A 27461-nucleotide genomic window follows, 5' to 3' on the forward strand; every position below is an offset into this window, starting at 1 on the left:
TTTTTTTTTTCCTATGTCCCACTAACAGGCAAAATAGGATTCAAAAGAATGCAGAAAGGAGACTGGTTTTGCTTATTCACATAAAACATATTATCAGTAGTGCACTCTAGTGAATATGGCAGAGACCTTCAACAACAATTTTCCAGTTCACTGACTATTGCTTTAAAGACAAGAAATGCAGCATAAGTATGGCATTAAATTATAAAACCATTTTTAATTTTAAATTTAAGCTAAGAAAAAAATCAATATGCATTAACAACTATAAATTAAGTCTTAGAAAAGCCACTATTCTTCCCTACAACCTCTAAATATCTTTTTTTTCCAGCAAATGCTATCAGGTCCAGGATTCCAGAGAGAAAAATACATGCTGTTTATCCTCCCCTATTGTGCGCAGACTAGATGCAGAGATCACAGGAAATAAATACTTATATTAAATGTTGTTTATTAGCACATTTTGACTTGATTACTTCCTCATCTCTGTTCTTATTTTTCTCATAGAATGACTGAAAGTATGTTTTTACTTAGTAAACCTGAACTTAAAATAGGAGGAGTGGTGGTTTGCTTTACCTTCTGTTGATAAATATAATGAATATCTGCTCTGTCAGAAATATATATAAACAAAGAAAGTAATCTGTTACTAGGGTTGATTACATACATCTTTGTTAAAAAATTGTCTGGACAGGCTAATAGCAAGTGGTTTTCTGTTTTATTACTGCTTAGAATTTTCAGCTGGTATGCGTAGGATGTATGAAATAGGTTAAACTGTTATTATGCTTTAAGTATGCTACCTGGGACTTCGTTTTGATTCATTCATTTAGGACCTAAGCAGAAGTGCATGGAGATGTTTGTAAACTCTGCCATTGCTTCCAGTGGGAAGTAATCAGGGGAAATCAGAGTAAATATCTCAGTGTTTGCTCTAACCAAGAATTTAATGGAAATATTAAGCATTCTAAACTGTAAAGAGTATTTTTTAATATATTGACACTAACATCTCTTAGCTTGGTCCCAAAGAATACTAAACAAGCAATCTATAAGAAATTTAACAAAAACATGTATTTATTAAAAATACTAATATTGTTACTTTTAATTCACTTTAACTCCAAGTCAGGAAAGGAGCTGAAGGAGCCACAGGTGAATGTTGTTTGGGCAGGAGAAGAGTATTCCAGTCTTCCAGTGCTTCCAGTCTTTTCCAGTTTTAGTTTTCAGTATGCCAACTCTTGCTGGTTAGCAAACATACCAGCCAGCTATGATCCATCACAAATCTATAGATTTGTTTTTTCAAAGGTACGATCCAGCAACTCTTATCTCACTGTGTATCCATTAGATCTGCACTAGTGTTTTATAACTACATCATATGAAGAGGTAGACAGGTGGTTTAGTCATCTATGAATCATAAACCTGAACATATACACCAAGCTCTTTCCTGGTTTTTCTCCCAATCTTTTCCACTGGATTATGTCAACAGCAAACATGTCGATATAAATCAGAAACATCCTATTTTATACAACCTGTTAATTAGAAATGCTGTGTGTGTAGACCTGTTATTCTGATAGGAAGGTCTGTTAGCACTTTGTTCACTAAATATGCCTATCTCTCAACCTGAACTATTCTTGCTGCTACTGTGTGCCTAATCAATAAGGAATTAATTAAAACTCAATTTATATAAATTGGAGGGTTGTTCTGTTGTCTATACAAGCTAGACACTAGGGCATACTGCTCAGTGGGTATAAAAGGTGTAGTTCCTGTATGGCGTTTCTAGTGTTCCAGGGACTATTGCAACTGGGGTTTAACAAATTATTCTGACTCTGAAATATCTGTGGGATAGTTTTGTTTTACTGTTGCTTTAGCTTAAAGTCTAAGACTATTTACACCTTATCTTCTGATTAACTGTTTAAATTAGTTAGAAACTACAAAGATATTCCTCATTACTTTTTTGTAGATAAGAAGCCAGAAAATAATAAATTTATCTGCACTTAAGCAGTCAACTGTGTTAATATCCAGCGAGATTAGATTTATGAGTTAATATTGCATTCAGCTTAAGGGGATAATATATACCTTGTCATGTGACTGTTTCAAGCTGTCTGCAGCCTTAGGCAGACATCCTATACATGCCACATTTAAAGGTTAGCTCTGTATCTGGAATAATGTTTAGAGCCTCAGGCTCAAATTTAACTATGTTTTGCTTAATATCTACTATTGAAAGGATATAAAGCAACTACAAACCTGTCTAACCAACCTGTTAATCCCGGTTTATAGCTGTTTTGCAAGTCTAGAATGATGTGAAGTTGTGGCAGTAAGGGAAAAAATCTGTTCTTCAGTTTTGTTTGTAAAAGGAAGTTTAGATTTTTAAAGCACAAATATGTAGAAATTTGAAAAATAATCTGCGATTATGTGGCAATTTACATGCTTGTGTTGTAAAATTATACAGAAGACCCTGCTTGCACTTTCCTTTGAAAATATTCAGCAGGTGCACAATCCACTGTCCTTTTATACACAGATGCAGAGATCCATTTCAGTATCATAAACCCTTGAAAACCATAACCTGTAACACACCTCTTGTAATCTTCTCTATTTTAAATGATTGAATATCAATAACAAGAATGGACTGAGCAAAGGAAGTCTCTTGATTAAAAAAAAAGTATATATTTGCATGAATAAAATATTGGGTTCATTTTTCAAAAGCAAATTTAATTTACAAGGCTGGGGGGGGGGGGGGGGGGAAGTGTCTACACTGACTTAAAACCACAGTCCAGTGAGGTGTGTTCTAAAAAATGGTAACATGCCAATCTATTGAAGTTATGTGCTAGGGTGATAAAGAGCTCCTTTATCTGAGTACAGAATGCTTTTTCAGTTGAATATGACAGAATTTTCGATAGAATGCAACTTCTGAAATCCCGCTAATTAAATCTATTTTTAGTTCTTATTTTTCATATTGCCAATTAAGAGGAAATTCTAAAAAAAGGAATAATTTACTAAGTGGAATAAAAACAAAGCGTAAAAACAAGTCAGCATTGAAGGTCAGTGTTGTATTCAGAATGCTGTATGAGGAATATAGCTTAATAATCTGATGATTTTTGTCATGGATTCAGTGTTCATTATTTCCAATAAAAATAGCAGACAACTTAATCATTAAACCATAACTTATTCTTGAAGGGTTCTGGGAGATTAGTTCTTCATTCTTGCAGGTATAATAGCAAAATAAATGTGACTTCTTGTCCTGGGTTCAGCTGGGGTAGAGTTAATTTTTACAGGAACCTGGGAGGTGGGGGGCATAGCCGGGGCAGCTGACCAGAACTAGCCAAGGAGCTATTCCATACCATGTGCCATCATGCTCAGTATAGAAATGGGAAGCGGGCCGCGGGGAGCGCTCGACTTTCAGTGGGGGAAGTGGCGAAGCGTCAGGTTGCGGGTGGTGAGCAGTTGCACTGTGCATCAGTCTTTTTGTATACTCTTTCATTAGTACCGTTATTGTTGTTGTAATTTTTTTGTGTTGTCCCAGTAAACTGCCTTTATCTCAACCCTCGAGGTTCCAGTTTTTTTTTCTTTTCTCTCCCCATCCCACTGGAGGGGGGCGGAGGAGTGAGCGAGCGGCTGCGTGGTCCTTTATTACCGGCTGGGCTGAAACCACGACACTTCTTGAATTGGAAGTGGATTAGAATGTTTTTGCAGGCAGTGTGTTATGTTTTTAAGTGTGTGCAGTTCCCTTCAACCAACCTTAAACTCTTTCAGTTAATCAAAATACATTTTGATGATTGATGGATTGATGCATGGCTAGGTAATTCTATTTTTCCACCTGAACATTAAGACTTATTAATCACTCATGCTTACTGAAGTCAATAGGACTGTAAGTCAGAATTTTGAAAGAGGACTTATGGAATTGTGTATTCTAACAAAACTAGGTTTGGAAAAGTCTTGGAGGTCTCACTATTACTTGGAAAATTCCAAGATGAAAGTGGGATCTGACTTGTTTATTTCTAACTAGCCTTTCCTACAGTCAGTTGAAAATGGTGATGATTCATCCCATGTATCTTGGATACCTATTTTAGCCTAGAGTTGCATCAAATTAATTCTATGTCTGATGAATAATTTCTGCATGTATACTAATATTGTAAGTTCTTCCAGAGATGCAGGGCTTGTATTCTAGATGCTATATTTTCAATGCAAGTATATACATAGCTGAAGAATTTCTTGTTGTGGATTCTTTATATTAAGGATATAGCCTATTTCAAAATGCTTGTCTAATTTTATTGCAATTCTTCTTATCCTCAAGAGCTGTCAAACTTATCAAGGACTCCTAAAAGTTTAGAAGGAAAAAAAAAACCACCCACCCTCAATTTGTTGCTACTACAAGGAAGAAATTATATTAATTAGAATCTGGTTTTGATAATCATCACTTGAAGAAGGCAAAATGTCATAGCAGTGAGAGATTGGTTTGGCCTACTTACCCACTTGAGTAGATTCATTAAATCAAAGCAAGTATTTAATTCCAAGAATATTTCTAGGTGGTTTAAGCCAATATCCATTGTTCACTGAGATGAAAACCTCAATTTGGGATGATGGCTACTTTCAGAAATACAATTAAATATAGGCAGAGCTTTTAAAATCTGTATTTCACCCTTTTTCTGGATAGGGGTGTGGTGGTATATTGCTTTACCCTGAGCATATGGTACAGTATTTTCAGTTTCAGTGTATAGACTGTGGGAATCTTACTCTTGTATTAACAGCATACAATGCAATTACTTTTTGTATTGGAAATAATGTGAATGTAGTATTTACTTCCAAGGGAATTTCACTATTATTTGGCATCAATTAACTTGACATAAATATAATTTGTTACAATTCCCATGTAAAGCAGAAATATTTATCTTAAGTGGCAAATTATGCTTAGATCTTTTGATTTTTATGTTGATGTAATTTTATTCCACTGTAACTAATTTAACATTAATTAATGTCCAGATTAGCATTTCAATGCTAATACATTGACATTGGGAATTGCTAGGATTTTCCTTTTACACAATTTAGTTGGCATATGTAGTTGGGAATTGGGGAGAACTCTTTTTCTCATTGGAAAGCTGATGGCACTGCCTTTCTGTCATACTCTGTGTTCCTGAATAATGTAGTGGATGGGATTCTCTGTAGATCCATTGATATGCTTTAGAATAGGTGTGAAAGCATCCAGGAATTACTCCAGTCTCATCACTGTAGGATCTGTATTCTCCAGAACTGTCCTGAGCAATGGGACTAGCTTCTCTTCAGTGTTGGGGTCTCAGTCTTCTTTGAATGAAACAGTGTGATCATTTGCTAATACCCTTAAAAAATGCAGCGTTCACTGAAATATATACAAGCAAGTACACAGCCAGTTATTCGGTCTCATTCTTGGCACTAAGCATAGTGATTCTATGGCAAGATTTTTATTCTTGAAGGAAACATTTCCGTAGTCTTGTCTAATTGAAAAGCAGCCATCTGTTGACTTGCATTATTGTAGTCACTAGAAATTTTATAAAGGAAATTATGTATTTTATCAACCTTGAAAATTCTTTAACTGTTTAACTTCTGTTGTATTATGGACTATGATATACAAAATGTATAAATACCATAGTCATAAATATGCATAAACTTAATTCAGGGAAATATGATTGGTAGTCTACCCCAGTTGTGCATCTTCAAGAAGTGGGATTGCTATCAATGACTTTGCAAAAGCAGACTGGAAATAGTGCTGATATGGTCATAACTGCACAAGAAGGTAATTCACATTTTCTTACAGTACGCCAGTTCTGTGCTTCTAAGAAATTATCTTAATTTGTATTTTCTTTCATTATGATGCAAGTGCAGGCCACTGCAGAAGGAAGGAGCTGGGATGTTCACCCAAGAACTCTTGTGTCAGTACAGACGGTATTTCGTTTATTGGTAAAATAGTTAAAACTGAGTGTCCACATAGGCCCATTGTTCCACAGCTGTTTGAACAAGCTGTGGTGCCCAATTGTCTTTGCCCTGATTGTGAATCAGGCCTTTGACTTGACTGTGAACATGCTGCTGTTTTGGAGGCTGTGTTTGCTATTCAATGAATGTTTCATGCAGACGAGGTGGTTTTTTTTTTGCTTCCAGAGTGTTCACTGCTTGTCCAAAGAATGACTTAGGTTATAGATAAATTACCCTGGACATTTACTTCTCAGTGATTCAATGGATACATATGAAGAAAGAGCAATATGCAAGCTTGCATATTCCTTATTCATAATATGGGACCTATTGGTAATTGGTAGGACTACTTCTAAAAGGTACTAATTTATGAAATAAAAATTACTTTCCATACAAAGGGTGAGGCTAAATTATCAGAAAGGGGTGTGATGGGAAAGGGACTAATTTTCTGAAGGAGGAGATATTTGCCATTAGTTTCAAATGATCACTTCAGGAATATTCATCATCTTTTGTAAAATTTAGTCATAGGAGTCTCCCTCCAATCTGCATCAATAGGCTTCTAGTATTCTTTCATTTTTCATAGCCATTCAATTTGTAAGCCTTTCTTTCTGTCAGTAATATTCCCTGGATGTTCAATTATTCAGCAGCTACTGGGTAGTGCATCCTTCTATTGTCATTAGAAGGACACCTATCAGACTACAGTCCCAAGAAACCAGCCAACAACTTGGAGGCAATTAAAAAGAGCTAATGGCAGCTGAAGCAGAGACAACTCAGTTGTGCAGAATTCATTTTGTATCACTATATAAACTATGAGAGACATCGCTAGAGGTAGTTAACAGTAGTACAGATTGGTAGAAATGAAATGGGAGTCAGCCCCTATATGTCTGAGGAAGTAGTAGAAAATCAGAATGTTCCAGCAAGGCAAATTATGGCAGTTTGGAAGTTATAGAACAAACAATGTCTCTGGGCAAAAAGAATTTTATGAAGAACAGCGCAGAGCATAAGAGAGCATAAAAGAAGAAAACTATCTTTGCGGAATAAAGATTAACTGTTGAAAAAATATTCAGAAGGGAAAGGCACACGAGGAATGGTTGTCACTCAGAGCTTGATTTAAACCCAGAAGTTAACAGTGTTATTTCAATCTGAAACTGGTTGTACTGAGCAGAAAATGTCACCATCTTAAATAAAACGTGTTCCACCTAAAGCATGGTCCCAACACTTGACTCAAATGGGAATTTTACACTCATGTCTGTTTTTGTTTCCTGGTATTCTTTCTAAATAATCAGAGCAATTTGGAAAAATGTGTGCTCTATAGATTACTTTTAAATTTGTCATCCTTTTTACTCCAATGATGGCAAATTTTGAAGTGGACACAGAGACCCAGAATATACCCTGTAGCAAATTTTGAAATTAATTAAATTGTGGCTTTGTTGACATTAGGTATTTGTCCTGGTTTCAGCTGGGACAGTGTTTCATTACAATATGGTAAGTGCATTGAGGCAGTTATTGCTGAGACTATGCGTATCATTATTCTTTGTGATTCAAGGGTATATTCTGATTACTTGGTCCCTTGATCCACTGTCACCATGTGAACACATGGTTTGAAGATTTTTGAAGGGAAAAGTTATGAGGTGCACAGTGGATGACTTTGTGCTAGTCAGCCATATGCTGGGGTGCTTTCAAAGAAAAGCTGCTGGTTTAGTTTCCCCTTCAGAAGGAATCCAATTGCATGCACCAAAAGTGCTGTGAAAGCTAAACATGTGCTATGTGGAGACATTCAGGGGATCTTTATCTTCTACGTATAGAAGACATTCAGAACTACAGTACTTCTCCAGTTCCCTCAGGCACAAACTGCATATTTATTCTTCATATGATGTTATGCCATTAGACCAGCAGTCAGCTGTGTGTTAGCATGTTCACTGTGAGTGGAACAAAGCGCCTAAAGGCTGAAGAATAGGCCGAGTTGGTGACAAGCACCCTTGCGCCCTGCCCTAGTTACTAAGTGCTCATACTTCCTTTGTCTCTTAGTGGTGTTTAGTAGAGCCGTCTGTGTCCCAGCAGGTACTACTGCTGATGACTTCCTGCATGGGTGAACTGCTGCATACAAATTTCTTATGGAATCATAAGTACTGGTATCCAGTGGCTGAGGAAGGAACCCAGCTCTTCAGAGCTATGTCCATCCCATGAGTTTGCTCTACTGTGGTACACCTCATGCTACTCAAAGGGTAAATTATTCATTATTATTCTCAGTCCTCCTGTCAGGTACTGCATAACCACTGGAGGAGGTGCTCTTCCCAGCCTGGAGGATACAAACGTGATTTCCATGAAATTTCAAAACCAACCAGTGGCAAAACCAAGAAATAAATTTAAGACTATACCATTTCTGATGACTGCCTTATCAACAGCTATTCCATCCAGACTTTCCCTGCTGTGCTATATTTCATCTAGTTCAGTTATAAAGCTGATACATAAAGTTTTTTTGACAACCAGATGTTTTGTCAGCCTCTGCAGCAGTATGCATCTATGGGACTGTTCTGCCTTGAAAGTAGTGTTGTGTCATGTGTTAATGATACCTTTTGCAGTTGCCAGACATTTTGAGGATGAAGTAGCTTTGTTCAGTGTAATATACTGTATTAAGTAAACAGGCCATGCAAGCTATTATTCTATGATAACATGGAATCTATGACCTGCAGCAAAGTAAATTGTACAGCTAACCAAATGCCAGACTTGCTAAATGGGCCTTTATTTACCTTGAAATGGGATTAATTTGAAACACCAGCTATTTCAGGTAACAGGCATTTAGCCTTCTGTATGCTTTGTTTTGATCTTTTTGTACAAAATAGTGTTGCACTTTATTGTGAGAGATGAGACAGTAAGCAGACATATAGCTTGTGTGATATTGCCAATAGAAAATATAAAAAATAAGATATAAAAAAATCTTAGATATTTTTTTAAAACATGAATTTAGCAGTACACGTTTAAATTACTCTGAAATAAGTGGAACAAGCCAGCAAACACTGGGGAATTCAACATGAAAGTTTGATTCAGATCAAATAGATAATTCATACTTCACAACCCTTCTTCCAGTTCAGGATAAAAGTCACACTAAAATTCTAATCAGGACTGCTATAAAGTAACAAATTCTGTTTCCTCCTACTAGAAATAGCTTTGTGTTTCTCTGCACCTTGTTCTTTATATGTAACTATCTTTCCGTAAGGATGTTTTCTAAACTGCTAAAAACTAATCTGCACTGCCCAACTGTTGTTGTGTTGCTGTTTAAAAAAAAAAAACAAAAGAAAAAAAGATTCCTTTCATTGTTCTTACCCCTTAAAAATATCAGTTTAGTAAACAATTTTCACACAAGTCTTCTGTCCTTGTTAAGGCTCTCCCATCTTCCTTAGGGTTCGGTCCAAAGGCCTTTGAAGTCAACAGGAACTGCCCTGTTTTCTTCACAGGTAATTTTTGGAAGAGTCATTAGATTTCAGTACACTCCACATAACTAGAAAACTCTTGGTGTCTCGAGAAGTAGGTCTGGTCTCTGCTCCAGAATACTTATTTTAATTTGAATAAAGTGAATTTACTTTCCTCAAAGTTGTATAATTCACTTCACATGAGTGTTTTCCCTCTTCTTCACAGCCATGACTTATTTTAAAAAGGCATTTGAAACGAGGAGCCAAAGGAACCTTAGTAGATGATATATGGATGTAGATATGAACTGTTTAATAATTATCTAGCTTATAGTGAAGTTAAAGAAATTTCTATAGAGGTAGACATGGCCCAAGAGGATGAGAAGTGATGCTTAACGTTTGCATTGTTGGCCCAAGAGGATGAGAAGTGATGCTTAACATTTGCATTGTTGAGGCTGGCTGGGGCAGGAGATAGTCCCTGAGAAGAAGCAGCAGTCGACCCAAAAACCAGCCAAGACCAGCCTTGTGACTTTTTGGAACTAATTTTAATATGAAGTGGGGATAGATCATGCCTATGTATAGCCGTATTGTGAAAGTCCATGTATATGTAACACTTGACTGTATAAATTTGAAGCGAACTGCTGAGTCAGGTGCGCATGACTTTGGTGGGACTACCCCCTGTGCTGCCCAGCGCTGAATAAACGTACCTACTTTACAATCTCACTGATTGTGGAGTCTGTTTCCGCACGTCACTTTGGCTTTCATACAGTGCTGTATGTGAACATATGCCACTGAGGTATGGGACAAAAAGTATATTGGTATGAGTTTGAACGACTAGTTAACTGTCTTAAGGTCCTGTAAAACTTTTGTTCTGCCCACTGCAACAGGATGTTCTGTAAATGAAATATATTTTGTAGCAAACTATTTCAGAAATATTTGACAGTTCTAAACCATTTTTACTGGTGTGATATTTCATAGACCTTTCACCTGTAGAGTTAGGCACTTTTCTTACCATAAGTTGAGTTGTATAGACCGGAAAGACAGGAACTATTAGTGTTAAAAATGACCAGGAAAGAGATCTGTGATTGTCTGTGTTTTTAAAAAGAAACTCGGACTATGTCCAGTAGCTCTAGCACATCTTGAAACATGAGCATCTGTGGCATTGTCCATTCAGATGAGGCACAAATGGGTGTAGTGAGCAGGAGTCCCATTGCAACCCTACCTAGGGTGTGCAGTCATGAGACAACTGCCTTCACTGTACAGCATTTGTGTAACAGAGCACTCCACAAGCTCTCAGCAGGGTGTCTGCATGAGACAGGCTGTTACTGGTATCTTCATTACTTGGTCAGTGGGGATCTTTATCTCCTATGTATTGGAAGTCTAGAAGAAACCAGTATGAAAGGAAGCTTGACTAGGATCTTTTAGCATGCTTTTCCACAAAACATTCAGCAATGGTAACCTTCTCCCAATGTGGAGAACTTTGATCCCATGAATTCCTAAGATTTATAAATGATGTACAATACAGATGTTATGTGTCTCCACACCCCTCATTAGGTATACGTCTACCTCTTAGTATTATGGTTGCTTTGAGTCTGAAATTGTTTAGCTGCAATGATTCATGTCCATATTTCTATTTTAAGAACATGGTTTAATCTTACAGCAGCAAAATATTAATTATTGTGTTGTTTGGATGTTGATTTACAGCAATGTTTACATTTATTCAGATTTTCCTTTGTACCTGAAACTGTATGATAGAATTGCATTCTATTATTACTATACAGTAAAGAGATTTACAAATTCCATATTTTAGGAATCCAATTTATTCTTAAGTTAAAAAGACACCTTAATCAATAGTGGTATCTTCTGTGAAATATCTCGCACAATTGCAATCTTAGACAACCAGACAATTTATTTCCCAGATGACATTATATCTGCACATATCAGTTCTCCTTCCTCGTAATTTCAACATTGTATATGCTGGCCTAATTGACAACTCAATTGCCCTTGAGCTGAATGTAGTTTCTGCCCTCACACTCCACTTCAAATACATTCAGTCTTTGAAATAAAATTCATTGTATAGCTTTAGATCATATAATTTACATATAACATCTTCACAAAATGCTCAAGGTTAGTAGGCAAGTTCCTTTATGTGTTTAAAAAATAATAATAATTAAAAATCAGCAGAATGGATTTTTTCCCCATTCTTTAAGCAAGAAAAAGTTAAGTGAGTCAAATTCATCCTAACTTTACAATCAAACCAGAAAACATACAGCACGTGCAGTAAAAAGCAGACTTATCTATAAAAACACCTGGAAAATGAAAATTTTGTTTATTAAGTATTATAACTTACCTTGCAACACTTTTTCAGTGTTGCTTTGAGTAAATTACTATTGTGCAGCATGATTTAAAATGTATTCATTATCTTCCTTTTCACAGTTCTTTAAAGTTCGTTCTATAGCTGTGCACTATTAAACTAACTCCTCTTTGTTTATTCCTTTCAATTATGCTTTATGCTGTAGAATAAACAAATTTTTAGGTTTGCTGATAATTTTTTTAATAGAGAATATGGGATTTCTGTTAGTGCTTATAAAATAGTTTTGTAGCCTATACAGTGTTCAGGTTAAGGTAACTTTTTCAGCAACACCAATTTTTAAAAAACTTTCTTGTAATTTTACTTAATACATACACCCATCTTTCTTACCTTATTTAATAAAGATGACTTTAGAAAATGTCATTCAAGTTCCAGGATTTCCATAGAAAATTTATTTTGCTGGGATCTGTGATATTAATCTGTAGAGTTGGCTTTGCAGTCACAGCCTATAAGGTACAAAGCTCTAAACATAAAACTTTTCTTTGAACAGCACTTAGCAGTAAAAGATCAGAATTTGTGTTATCTGCGTGTAGGTGTCCAGAGTATTGTGCATTGATGTCTCAGTTTCCAAAGCACCATCTATCTCCTATACTTGAAATATTATGTATTGATTACAGGATTAAGTTAAAGCCAATTTATATTTCATTCTCTGAGATAAGAAGGGAGTGGCAATTTTCTCTGAGGAAGCCAATCCCTGTCAAGGTTACATAAAAAGACTTAAGCCAAAGAAGAGCTGATCTTTATGGAGAAGACCTGCCTCTAAAGACAATTGTTTCAGTGTTATTGGACCCTGGACAACTATATGCTAGAGTGAAATTGTTGAAACAGAATGAAACATAGTTTATCTTCTAGTGTACTACCTGGATTATCTACTTATTAAAAGCTATTTCTGAAATGCACTTTCAAATGCAGTGAAAGATTCAAGCACTACCCAATCTTAGAGTATACCTGAAAAATTGCATAGTATGTTTTATGGTATACTGTATATCAGGTTTGTTTAATGCTATAATCAAGCCAACAACAAGCTTATCCATGAAAAAAAGTGTAGCTGGAAATAGGACCAGAACTCACAAAGACCAAGCATGTGTTCTTGGCTTGACCAGTTAGCAAATCTTCCTCTCTGTTGGCTTCTGCTTTAGTAAACTCATTTGAAGAAAGCTCTCACTGCTCTATGATAAAAATACTGGTTTTGATGCTGATGATAATGTGGTCAATTATGTCAGTTGTAGCAGTCACTATTGCTACCTTGATCTCTATTTACTCCTCCATTAGTCTGTTCAGGCTGGCCATCTTTGAAATGTCCTTTTAACTCTTTATTTGAATATGTCATCATGTGTTTCTGATTTCATTTACAGAGATCCAACAAATTGAGATGGGATCGAAGGAAGTATTGCTATAAATTTAGGGGTCTCCCTTTAAAACTGTTTACTATCAAAAAGCTATCACTTACTGTCAGTAACATTATAGGTTCTTTCATACTAAAAGCAAGTCCTTTAAATATTATTCATATTGTTTGATAGTGATTTCACACAACTGATATGATACTGACAACTGATTTTTGAGAAGAGAAATACTATAATACTTTTGCTATAAGCATTAAGGACAAAACAAACTGTTAAATTTCTGATTCTGCCAATCCACTGAAAAATCAGTAAATGAAAATTCTTTCACTGTGGCCCTATCTTTGTGTCTTCCCTGAACCCAATAGACTGGCCTTTCAAAGAGATACGAGTGTTCATATCACACAAAACATTACAGAAAAAACAAAACAGCAGCATTTTCAAGGCTAAAGGTAAAAGGCTATATGATACTTTATTCCATGCTTACTACTCATCCCACTTGCTTTTACTTAAGTCACTGAATTAGACTTTCTCTATGTTTTGTCTGGTATACATTGCATACTAAGGATAAGAAAGATGCTCAGTGAAGTGATTTTGATTATTATTTCCCATAAACATCCTGGAAACAGACACTGATTTCAGTTCACTCAATTTGTAAGTCATTAAATAAAGGGTGGAAAAATTATCTCTGGTAGTGCAGTTTGATGCTTAATTCTGCTCCCATTTGATTCTGGGAAAGTCTGTGTTCTTCAGCTGGAGATGGATTGGTCTTAAAATGCTGCTAAGTTTCAGGGGTAAAACTCTACTATGTTTAACTGTTTAAAATGTAATTTTATAGTGAGACTAGCTTCTTTTTAGATTTCATTGTGAAATATTTTGCCATTCAGTGGATAGACTTTATCACCTCCCTGTAGTTTAAGCCAGAAGCAGAGTTTAAAGCCTGTTTTCTCATATACCACCCACTGGAAAATCCATTGAACAGCATGAGAATATGGATCTAGTTTTAGGCATTTTTTTCCTGTTATTTAGGAGTCAGGCCCCTAGCAAACTCTGGAATGTTTTCCACTGTTTGAACATGCCACTTCTCTTGAAAGCCGTTTTAAAATTTTCAGGCTTGCCAACATGTGCATCTGAAGTATACATCTTTATGGAGGCACATCAAAACAAATATGGATGATTTTGAGCTACAGTGTACATTTGCACTAGGAGCCATATTTTCTTTGGATATATTTTCTAATCCAATAACTTGATGGGCAGTACAATGTCCATAAGCACAAAGTCAAGCACCAACCCTTTAGAGCTAGAAAACTGGCAATGAAGTTTTAGGTAGAGTGTCCATTTTATATAACTGCCTATTATCATTTCAGTGGCAAGCTGCCACTGGGTAAAACTGTTGCTGCACTGCAGTTTCTTCCCCTCCCAGTTGTATGCAGAGTTTTACTTCTTTTCAATCAGTTTTGATTATATTGTGAGCATTTGAAAAAAAAAAAAAAAAAAAAAAAAAAGTCTTTCTCATAGATCCTTTCCCTTTGTGCAGACAAGGAGCTATTTAAAGCAGATGTTCAGCAAGGGCAAACCCTGTATTTCAGATACTTGCCTTAGTGAAACCGTTGCGATGTAATGTTGCTAAAGACTGGGCTCTCCCTCTCAGTGTGGTTTGGCTGATGTAAAACTTCAAGATGGGGAACAGTCAAAAGATGTTAGTTGGTGTTAGACACGCAAGGCCTAAGTACTAAAGTCATCTGATCAAGGATCACCTTTTTCCTTCATTTATTTAGAGTTTAGTACAATATGGCCCTGCTCTTGTCCTAGGTGCTATGACAATATAACTTCGTTTTAGTAGTAAACACGTCATGAAGTGCAGTTTACAAAGTCGTTTGGAGGAAGATTATGGCTAAGTACAGGTATAAGTCTTTATTTAGAGTCTCTATTCTTTTTAGGCTGTTAACTAGACAAATAAATCACATTGACATTCACTGAATCTGGGCATTCAACTCATGTTGGCAACTCTGAAAATCACTTAAATAATTTAAATTACTCTAATCACAGAAACTTATCAATGGCAATGCATTTTCTTTATTCCTGAGTAATTTTCAATTTCTAAGTTCAAAATATCCTTGAGTTAACTAGTTCTCCTATTGCTTGATTATTCTATCTGCTGTATTTATAATTGGGCAAGCATAATCATAACTAAGCATAATTCCTCACTTGGGTAGTAGGTATTAAAAACAAGATTGGTCACAAAGCTGATCAGCCAAAGAGGAATGCTGCCGGAGCAGCAAATCTGGGACTCAGCATTTCAGAGTTCATTCTGGTTCTCATCAGTCTGTGCAGTGTTGAATGACAGGTGGTGGTACCTATGGTTTGAAACGAGAATCTGCTGTGTTTCCTGTCCCCTGTAAGTCTGCATTTGTGTTACTTTGCTTATCGTTTTTCCAAAATACAGATATATTTTTGGGGAAACACAAATATATACTATGTTCTTAGTTGCTCTAAGTTTCCATGACATTTTATAACAACATGAGACAGATTTATATTTCATCTCTAATTTATACCTACTTGGAATCTCTTCTTCAGAAATAAGCCAGTTTTCCAAATTAAGATTGAAAGAACCCGATTCCTCCCAAATAGACATATTGCACTGTCTTATGGTTTGTGGCGTGACAGATTTTTGCCAGGTACAGAATGAACTTGTTGCATTTGGATTTCACTGTGAAATGAGGGTACCTCGCTTCTAGAAAGTGTTCATTACTTTCTTTTTGAATCAGGCTCTTGATTGCTGACACTTTCTCCCACGAAAGTAAAGAAAATTCCCTTCCTAAGCAGAAAGATTCCTCCCCCTTCATGCTTAGTGGCATCAATCTACCACTTGGGGCAAATGAACTATCGTTTTTACCTGACTCTTGGGAAGTTTGGAAAAATTCTCTTGTCTCTGTTTTTAAAGCTGTAGATTCCTCCCCCAGCCCCACTTAAATAGTTTACCTAACTTCACTGTCTTCTGTCGGCATTGAAGATTTACCTTTTATATTTTATATTTGAAGAATGATCTGTTGGGTTTCTAGATGTCTGAGCTGTGGGGACCAAATGTGAGATTCCTGAGAAACATCTTCAGCATATATGTGGAGCAATCCTGTATCATATGCACAGGAAATAAAGATTTAATGTATATATGATACTGTTGGATGCATCCTGCATTGTGCACTTTTCTATGAATAATCTGCCAGTGAAGGCTTGTTTGCATACTGAGGACCTACCAGGTTTTAGCAGTATTGACATGCATTTCATATTGAAATTCATAATAGGTTTGAGTGTATGGTGCTGGCTACAGAAAAGGAATTGGAAGTAATTCCTCTTTAATTATATTATTTCTGGATCAATTGACCTCTGTCGTATTTCCATGTAAGAATTTACAAAAGAATAATTTGAGGTACTTGTTCTTAATTGGAATGGTTTTAAAATAGAGTAATGAGTGATTCTCTCTTCAGCCAGGGTATGTTACACACCCCAAACATTATGTAGGCAATAAAGCCTGGTGAATACATGATCTCTGCAAGAAAAATGTATGGTAGTATGATAAATAGCATCTGTGGGAAAACACTAAGTGACCAATGTCCGTATGTGTTTACTGTGCTATGGTATTGCCAGTCACAAACATTTCAGATACATAAATTGTTTCTCAATATCAAACATCATGTTTTTTTAAAAGGAAACGAGTACTTCTTTTTTTCTGCTGCTAACCCATGCATAACGTATTGCACAAAGGAGATATTCTTTTTTATGAAAGGGAGACATTGGAAGCTGCTTCTAAAAGCATCAAATCATACTTCAGATAACACCAGAATGGCACTAAAATTGCAAAACCTAACGACATTGACCTAATTGTTAAGTAAGACTCTCATATGTTATGTTTGGAAAATTATGGGTATAGTGATGAAATTACAGCATAATTATTGTTTCTCATTTTCCTGAAGGAACTGATGGGTTCAGAGTTTAATCTTTTTCCCCTCAACTATAAAATGCCCAAGTGTATTTTAAAATTAGGGTCCCTAAAATTAGAATTCTAAACAGAACACGTAAATTGAATATTGCAGGATGGAGTTATGGATTGGCACTTCATGGAGATTTTCCACATACTTTGATAGAATCATTTAATCATAGACTAATTAAGGTTGGAAGGTCTCTGTGGCTCTCATCTGGTTCAACTTCAAAACTGGATCAGGCTACCAGGGCTCTGCTTATCCACCGTCTGAATATCTCCAAGGTTGGTGACTCCACATGTCTCTGGGCAAATATTAATGGGAATAGAATAAGACCAGTGTGAGTATGACTCACATAGTTTTATGCAGAAATACCCAGCCTACTGGATCCTACAAGCTGCCTGCAAAATGTTGTTGGAGACAGCATGACATATAACACCTTATAAGTCCGAGACGAGTGTTTTGAACCAGATCACATGTGGATATTTATGATTCCCACCACTTCATACTGAGATGGTTGGATGGATGCATACCAGGATAACTCCATAGACTTAGACTAATGAGTCACTACTAACTGCTGTTTTTCACAGCTGGTATTTGCTTACCAAGAATCCAAATCTGTGCCAGCAGAGTTGCCTGATAATGGTACAACCCATTGGTACAACTTTGGTCTGGGAGTGTGATACTTAAACCATTCAAGAGCTGTACAGCCTCAGCTGCCTTGCAACCAAAATAGCTGCTTCTGAGGACGGTCAAGGATTAATTTTGCACTTATAGGGTGCTGCTTGAGATCATGAACTTTAGTGTAGGTTGGAGTTATCATTGATAGTTATAATGGGAAGGTTTTGCTATTGTTTATACAGGTGGGTTATCGCCTGAATGATTGTCTCCATTTTCAAAAGTTTGAATTTAGCTTACTGGTCTAGGTCAGGGATCTCAAGGCTACACGAACAGATTTTTGGCTGTATAATATTTAAATTGAGAAGCTTGTGCATGTTTATGTAATTGTTTAAATTAAAGGTCTCATTGCTTTAAATGGAAAGAAAAGAAAAATATATAGGATAAAGTTTTGGCCTCAATAAAATCAATTGGAATATTCTATTAATTTGCTTCTAGTTTTTTTCAAGGATTTTATCTGTAGTACTGGTGTAAAACACAATCCTGAGACACAAAATCTACTCTTTAGGCTTTTACCTTTGGGGTAAAGGAAAGCTAAAAAACAAAGCCAAGGATAATTAAAGGTAGGACTTTGTTAGTATTAAAAAAGGAGGAGACATTTACTGAGAATCAAGGACCATAATAATCAAAAGGCAGGTTCTTTCCGACTCCAGTGAGCTTTAGAGCCAGCCTTCTTTCTAATATAAAGAGTGCATGCTATGTGTAGACAAGGATTTCAGGAACAGGCTTTGAATAAAATCCTAAGCCCCCTTTCTCCAAAAAGCATTAAGCACAAGGTATTAAGAAGAAAATACGTTTTAAAAATAGAAAAACTGTTTGCAGACAGGTGTATCTCAAAAGAAATTAAGTCCATTATGACCTGGAAAAGGATTAGCAATTGTTTATAGATCTGAAAGCATCTGTAACATTGATATTAGAAATGACTTTGTAGAAAGAAAACTCTTTTGAAATATGAATATGAGACAAAATTAAAATGCAGTTCAGATGTATTTTTGGTTTTGTACCTGTCATATTCTGAGCCACCCTGCAGCAATATATATATATATATATATATATATATGGTAAAATAGTTCATGAGAGAATGTTTGTGAATTTTAATGACAGCTTCAGGGTTTTCATGACCTATCAGCTCTGGAAATAACACTACCAGTTTGTAAAAATTTTCAGTAAAAACCATATGATAATAATAATAATGGTGGGCTATCTGTAGAAAGAGAAAATTGATTAAAGACATATTAAATGTTAGGAACTGACTTTGGTAAAACTAAGGCTTTTGGCCCCAGATCAAGAGATTTGCAGTGATACAAAGCAATAACTGTTGGATAGATACAGTATATTTTACAGCTGTAATTTGAAAACAGCATGTGGCAGATTGGCGTAATTTATGCCAAAGTGTATTTTTATTGCATAACTCTTTACTCTTTCCAGTGGGAGCCAAGAACATAACCTGCGTAGGAACTACTGAAAAGCCAGGTAGTTTCCCGTCAATTGTCTTAGGTACATAAATAGGTTTGAAACTCTAACCCATTAGATGTTATTGTTTTGTGATGAGGAAAACGCTGTTTTCTTTCCGAGGGTGAGAGCATACATGTATGTTAATGACAAAAATAAATGAAAAGGTTGGAGATTCTCTTAGGAGAGAATTTCCTCCCAGAAATGTTTATGGTAGGCATTTTTGTGTTGGTTTTTTTTCTGGTTGTTGGTGTTACAGGGTTTTTTTTCTTTAAAGGAACCAACAGAATAGAGCTGTCTATTTTGAAAGAAAGGATTTGACATGGCAGACAATGATTTTGATGGATTTATTATTAGGCAAGCACTTGTCTTCAGAGAATTAACTGATGCCAAGAATATTTTGAAGTCAGTCCTAGATTGGTACTGGCAGTAGGTGAAAGTGTGAAATGGATGACTCTGCACTTCTGGATCAATGGCAAGGTGTGAAATGACAACCAGGCAATGATGTTGGCTCCTTAAAATCCTCATCCATATTCTTTCCTGCAGAAGGAGAATTCTCTCAATCAACTTTTATATTGGGCCTTATAAATCCTTCAGATATGTCCTTGTTTTGTGTGATCTTGAAATTTAACCAGCACAGTGAAAGGAGAAATTGGATCTAAAGCAACTAAAGTTGGTCTTGAACTGAGCTGAATAGTCAAGCATTTTCTTTGGCAGTCACTGAAGTTCTTGGATTGAAGACTAAAACCAGTCTCACGGGCAAATATATAACCTTTCTTAATAATCAGAGGTGTGAAAAAGGACTTTGCTAGTCAGAGATGTAATAAATACCTTCATAATATACTGTGCATTGCTGTCAACAAGCAGCTGCAGCTCATTACATTAGTGTATTTGTTAACGGTCTGCATCAAGTTTTCAAACAAAATCCAGTCACTGTAGATAGATTTATTGTGAATATGTGAATTATTCAACAAAATATTCTCTCAGATGAATGAACAGACTTTAATTGACTTAAAAATCTGTATTTCTGTCAGCAGAAAAGAACGATCAGAGGTACTTTGCTTATGGAGTGTTATCTATTTAATTTCTTTTGTTAATAATAGAGTGTCTTTGTGAACATAGTGATTTAAAAATTATTTCAGGTATTCAATGGGAACAAAATACAACCCTGATTTTATGACAGCAGTCACTTTTAGAAGTATAAATTAATGTTTCCATAAAAATGGGACTTAATATGTCATTACCTTTAAAAGGACCAATGTATAGTAGAAATCAATCTATGTGTATTTCTCTCTGCAATAAGTGGTTTAATTCACACATTCTAGAAAACATGGGAAGTTAATGGCACAATTCAGAATTGAAACTAGTTTCAGGCCAATGTGTTGGCCATTGTTTTCTCCAATAGGTGACAAAGTGTCATTCTGTTCTATTTTTTAAAGATTCTTACTGTAATACATTCCAGGCTTTTAACACCTGATCCATATCATTAACCTGTTAGCTTCTTGAAGCTTGTTTGCATATTGATCCTGAATTTGAGGTTAGAAGAGATTTGATGATCATTCACAATCTTGTCCCATTTTACCAGTACTGTTCAACATGCTTTAATGAATGGAGTCTTCTACTTTGAGTGTTAGTTGATCAGTGCAAACTTACAGGTGTTTGCACACAATTTGCAAACCTGAAGAAGATGTGAAGAAAGGAACAGAAGACATAGGTTGTAGTTATATGGAATAAAAGAAAAAATGCTGGTTGCTGGAAGGTGATTAAGGTTATGCTTCAGGCAGCATTTTCTTGTTAAATTCACTCTTTTGCCACATTATAAAATGCAGTGAAGGCAACAGAGAACCAGAGACTTTAAATAAATCTGAAGTTCAAGTTTCTTGAAGCCTTAGAAGTACCAGTTTGTGTACATAATATAGAATTTAAAACATAAATATAGACTTTGATATTCCAGTACTGTGTTGGTTGAAATAGGAACAATAAAATCATAGACTAATTGAATCAAATTGTTGTTAATCAAAGTAACTTGGGGTTTTTATATTCAAATTTCTTTAATTCTTTCTTGTGTTTGAAGTTCATAAATGTTCAGAACCTGCCTCAGATTTAAATAAATATATAGGAACTCTTCTGTATTCCTGAAAAGTGAAATGAATAAGAATTTATTGTCAAATGCTGGTGAAAATAGTGAAGTTAGATGGTTTATATGGTTGCATTTTGCTGGTAGATCTGTTCCTGTCTTCTTCCTTAGAGTTGGGCAGGCATCTCCTGTTGCACAATAGTAGCTCTTCTCTCTGAAGCTCTGATAGCAATAAATTAGTTACTGATGGAAATAGGTTACTTATAAACAGATTGGTTAGTGTCGGAAAAATTGTGGTAACCATATTCATCAGAGGAGACATGAGTGCCAGAGATAATATTAGTTATCTTATATATGCTGAGCAGAGGAGTAATCTTAGGGCAAGGTTAAAAGATAACATTCTGGAAGTCATTTAATAACAGAGTTTGGGGAGGTGTGTGACAGTTGTACCACTGTCATTCAACATACCAGTATAAAACAATTGAAACATAACAGTGCAGATTTTCATGCTTTCCTCTTTGGGATGTTTTATCTATGTTCTTTAGTTATTTGCCTTTCTTCAAATATACTGAAAATGTCCTTTCCAGTACTTGGTGTGTTCTCTCCAAAAATGTAGTTATGTCCTTCAGAGATCCCCTTTTTCCAGTTCACACTTTGCTGTCTAGAATCCAGTGAAATCTTATGAGTTGTTAAGACCTAGTTTTCTGATTTCTTTTCTATTATCATTCGTCTTTTCAAGGCAGAGAGCTCTCACTGCTGTGGCCTTAAGATAAGTCTAATGCAGATACTGCATGTGAAAATCTACTGTAAATAACATTTTTAAGAACCTGAAGGAATAAACTGGGAAGCCACTGAGCCCTTAATTTTGGCTTGTCATGTAGTATCTGTTGTTTCCTATCACCACTTAACAAAACAGTTCTATGGTGCTTGAGACTTCAGGAATGTTTATTCATTGTAGGTAGTTAGGGCCAGGCGGCCGGAAGATATCGCGCTGTATGGAAAGATAAAGCCCCTCTCCTGATAGCCAATAGTGTTTAGTTTATGATGCAAGCGGACAGAAGTGATGTTGTAACCCCAAGTTATATAATGCTGTGTTACGCACCAATAAACGCCATTTGCCATCCACCACATTGGTGTCTGCGAGCTGATGGACCGAGCGGCCTGGGGTTGGTCGCCGTGCCGTTCCTGAACCAGGTCGCCACGCCTCCTTAAGGCGACAATTCATTTTAGTTCTTCTCCCCTTGGGGCTTCTCATTCTAAGTAGCTTCTCGGTGCAGCAGCAACTGAATTCTGGACAAAACTGAAGCACAGTTTATGTGGGCTTAAATGTTCTTAATGGTAAAGTTCTGTGAGCCTCGTTGTTCTCTTCGGGTGCAGCAAAATCACTTAAATATCACCATGTACTGAAGTGGACTACTTCGATATACTCCAGAAAGTATATTTTCTGTCTCATTTCTTTTCTGGGAAAGGTCTTTCTAGCTGTAGGGATTTTTCATACATTGTCAATGGAATTGCATTCATCAATGATGCAGGATGAGAAATCAATATATCTGTGTACAGCTGGCCTAAATATTGTAAATTATCCATTAAGTTGTACTAATATCCATTTTAACAAAGAGAAAAAGACCTCTTTGAACAAAATTTAATTTTGTCTTTTGCCCAGTTTATAACTTTGCATCTTTAGTGAAAAATCAGGCCATAATAAAAGCTTGAAAAGCCTTTATCACCAAATATCAGCGAAAGAAAATTAATATTTTTCTCGATCTACTTAAATTTGTTGGCTAATGTACAACAGTGAAAATGGTTTGACCATTTTATTACTGATCTCGGTTTGGGAAATCTGTACCTGCCCTTTAATGTTTTTATAGTGTGTGACAAAAGGAATCTGCAGAAATACTTTTATAGTAGTACTTTAAGTATGGATGCAACTTATGCTCTATATTCGACTGAGTTGGGGTGAGGGATCTTTGCAACTTCCTCTGAAAACAGAGACGGTATTTTCACGGACTTTACTGGGAGTTTAGTACAAATATTTAGGCTTAGTGGACTTTTAAATAGTTATCTTGACATTCACGTTTCTGGGAGGTTAGCTATTCCTAAAGTGATTTATTTATTGGTAAGAAAGATTATAAAAAGATCTCTGCTTTCTAAGTGATCAGCTAAGGTAATCTATCTCTGAGAAATGCATTATAAAGATTTTATATATCTGTATCTATTATTGCAAGAATTAGGAGATCACAAACTCAGCAACTGAACAAGCTTATAGTAATTTTCTTAAGTAGAAATCAAAACCTCATGCTAACTATAAGAACTAATAATATCCAGAGCATTAGCCTATGGAGCACGGGCAAGGCAGGAGAAGCTGCTAAGCAAAACTGGTCTCAAACTCTTTGAGTGCTTTGAAAGTTGTTTAAATAACATTTCCTGTGGTTTTTTGGTTGTGTTTTTTTTTTTTTTTTTTGTGGTAGAAACAGGAGGCTTTTGAACTAAAAATTAAGATTAAATATTAAAATGCTGCTTTGTACCTTCTTTTTTTTTTCTCTTTAAAGTGAAAGATTTGCCAAATACATTTCAACAAAATATTTTAACTTATTTTCATCTGTTTTTTAATGTAAGGAAATACACTTGATTCCTCTATGTTTTTTCTTTCTGCTTTTTATATGGACATTGCAGTGTTTTTCACATAATTCTAAACAAAATGGACTGTTACTTTAAGGGAAAACCACAGGATTACCAGAAACCACACCACCACCACCACCCCCAGTTCATTTTAGTAATGTTCTATTTAAATTTTTTTGAAGCAGAACTTAATTAACATGTAACTAACTGAAGATGTACATATTTTTGTTAGAGCCTGCTGACAATAGTAATATTCATCTATAATATTTTTTTCTCCCTGCTGCCTGCCAAAGGTGTAGCTAATTAAAAGAACCAATTCCTTCTGTGTGTTACCAAAATCTGGAATAAAACTCCTAACAGCAATGAGAATTTAAGAGGCAGGCACTCCTTTATTGCAGCGCTGGGCACACAGGGGATCGCTCCACCTAGTGTGTGCACCTCTCTGGTTTAATCGTGCAGGTTAAATACACACCTGTTATACATATTCACTAAATTTCTGGGAAATGTCATACATAATCATCAACTTTCCAATAAATCATTAGCATATGTAAATGTCCCTTTACACCAGCGCGGTGAAGTCTCTTGTGGTCTTCAGAAGCCCTCTGGTGATCTTCCATAGTCTTCCTCACTTTGTCCGATAGTTGACCTCTCTTATGTGATTCTGCGCAGTACGGTTTTCTCCATCATGTATTAGATTACATAAAAAGTACATTCAATGTTAATTCTTAAATTTAACGTTTCTAATGATTGGCCCTTCAGTCACACCACCTTATCAATATTCTTATACTAAAACATTCATTGGTTAATCTTACTTAATTCCTTTAACTGGAATCTTGATCAAAGTGGGGTTTCTAAGCAACAGAACTAAGGTCCATAACGATCTCTCTTAGTTTCTTAGAACAAAACACTACAAACTAACAAATCTTTGTCAAAGTTTCTGTGGTTAACTGATCTTAGACAATACTTGAATTCTTATGGTTACACATAGTACATTTTCTAAAGTTCCTAAGTTCCTATGACTACATTTCAAACTTAACACTCCCATACCTATGCTTCACAATTTTCTACTTCTTCATCAAACCAAACTCTTTCACATGATTAAATTTTTATTTATCAAAATATTTGCAACATGTGCAAACAAATACTTAAGAGAGTATTTAACTTACTAATTTCTTTACTTTGTTATTTAAGAGAGTAACCTCTAAACATTCATTAAGCTTGCTTTGTATAGCCATCCTATTTCAGATTCACGGTAAGTGTCTTAGCCCATTTCTTTTCCTTTTTTTTTTTTTTTTTTTTTTTGGTGTCTTCAACAACTGCACAAAATTTTGTCACTAATTTTCAAGGCCTTTTTTTTTGCCATGGAACTGAATAGGATGAAATTTCTCTGAAATACTGAATGCCATTAATTCATTAGGCTCATTTATTCAGGGAAATTTATTTGGTACCGCTAATCTGAAAGGAGGGTAGCATACAGAATGCATGAATCTGTAGACATAAAAAGAGAGAAAGATGGACATTTTTTCTATTTTCCTGTAAGTATACCTCCTCATACAACTAAGAATTAGTAAATTGAATGAAGGGGAGCATTTTAGGAAGCTGCAAACAAATGCAGTGAAGTCTTTTAAGTAGGTTCCAAGAAAAGTGGAAAAATAACACTGGGGGAAAAATGGAAATAACAAGACTAAGGATTGATTTAAAGAAAGAGTGGCTTAGAGATTAAAGCAGAAAAGAAAACCTCTATTTAGAACACAAACTATTTCAAGAAAAAGAGATGAAATTCTGGGGATTAAGTTTCTAAGGTATTGGCTAAAACAAAAAATACCTTCTGGTAACTTTAATATATAAAATTCTATCTGGAAAATACATATTTTAATAGTCTGTAAAAATACCAGTGGTTATATTCTGTTAGGTGTCCCAAGATTTTCAGATGCATTCAGGCAGTTTCAGGAAGCAGAACAAATATAAAGTACTTCTTGTTTCAGAGTCAGGAACTAGCCCCTATTAAATTGTACGTACATCATAAAAAATATTCCAGCTCTTTAGGGTGTTGAAACCTCATTAGAGAGATGCACATCCACCTCTTTTCATGAGGTTTCAAGTCTTCCATCTAAGAAAAGTCAGCTTACCTTGATGATCTATTTGGGAAAAGTTGTAGAAACTGTTCATGTAGACTTGCCAGGAAAAGTTCTTTTTCCTGAGTACCTTCTGATCAATGCAGAGGGGTTTTTTTTACTTCTTTTTTAGGGTAACCTACCCATTTGATAGGGGGTTCTTGAAGGGCACTAGGTTTGGCTAACTGAGCAAGTGAAAGCCTTCTGAAAATGAATTAACAGGGGTTTAAAAGCTCAGTGAAATAGCAATATTGAATAGAGTACTTTTAGCATTAAATAAAACATGGAAATTAAGTATATTCTAAGGCCTCAACATTTTCTAGAGTAACAATTTACACATCTTGAAGATCAGCAATTATGTGAAAAGAAATACCAAAATAACATTTGCCATTCCGTTGATGCCAGTAGGTACCAACAGTAAAACATACTGTGAAAGGAACTGAAGGAAACACATGGAATTTATTTAAAGTTCCTGAGAAGTGACTGAAATATGTTTCACTTTCAGTGTTTTCTAAAGAGTAAGAAGATAAAAATTTAAACAGATTTAGTACAGAAAAATAGTAGGTACATCATCTTTACAAGACCAAATGACATAAATAGTTCTGCAAAATCCAAGACCATCAGTCAGTACCTCAGGCCAGATTCTCAAAAGAACAAAACCAAATGACTGAAAACAAATAACTGCAGGGAAAAAGTCATGCCTTTAAATTCAGTTCAGTATAACTCAGCCAGCTTCAACTGCACTGTTAACAACATATTTCAGGTCATAAGGTAGATAGATAAATGGTAGAAATAACCAAGGAAAAGTGGTTTGTGTTGTTTTGGTTTTTTTTTCTTTTTGTTTCCCTCACCTCTATCATTTAACTTTTCAAGTCACTGTGAAGATCAACAAGCAGGTTTTTGAATAGATGACTAATCACAAATGGGTGTCCAAAACATGGTGCAGACAGTAAAGTTCTTCCTGTATAGAGGATTCTTACCCTGTTTAGTTTTCTCTGGAAGAGAAACTGCTGCGTCATGTAGTCCCCATTGTCTCTAACAGCCGCCCTTGCAAGCCGACTTGCAGCTTGCACCTTTTTCCTCTACTGATGCACCTGGGCCCAGTTCTGCAGCGGACTTGCACCATACAGCTTGTGAAATAAGATGACTCTTTGCAAAGCTCCTTGATACCTGTGAGGATTGTTGGCTTTTTCCTTTCCAGCTTCTGTTTTCTGTTGTTCTGAAAACTCCTGTGCCATCGGTGCTTCCTGATCTTTTGTAAAATTAGTATCAACCTCCTGTCTCCATCTCTGTGTGGTTGGAGGCTTAATTACCGTTCACTATTGGTGTGGAGTGGCAGTGCTTCTGCCAGCCCAACACTGACCTCTAGTGAGGGGAGTCTTACGTTGCAAGTTCAACATTGATCTCCCAAGAGTCTTGAGATTCGAGGTTGCCTGAAGAGGAAAAAAAGGAAAGCTGCTAACAGTGTTCCAAACACCTAATTCTGCCATCAGACTCCTAGAAACCTTTG

Source organism: Accipiter gentilis, chromosome 8 (assembly GCF_929443795.1).
Source record: "Accipiter gentilis chromosome 8, bAccGen1.1, whole genome shotgun sequence".
In the NCBI taxonomy this organism is placed as follows: Eukaryota; Metazoa; Chordata; class Aves; order Accipitriformes; family Accipitridae; genus Astur; species Astur gentilis.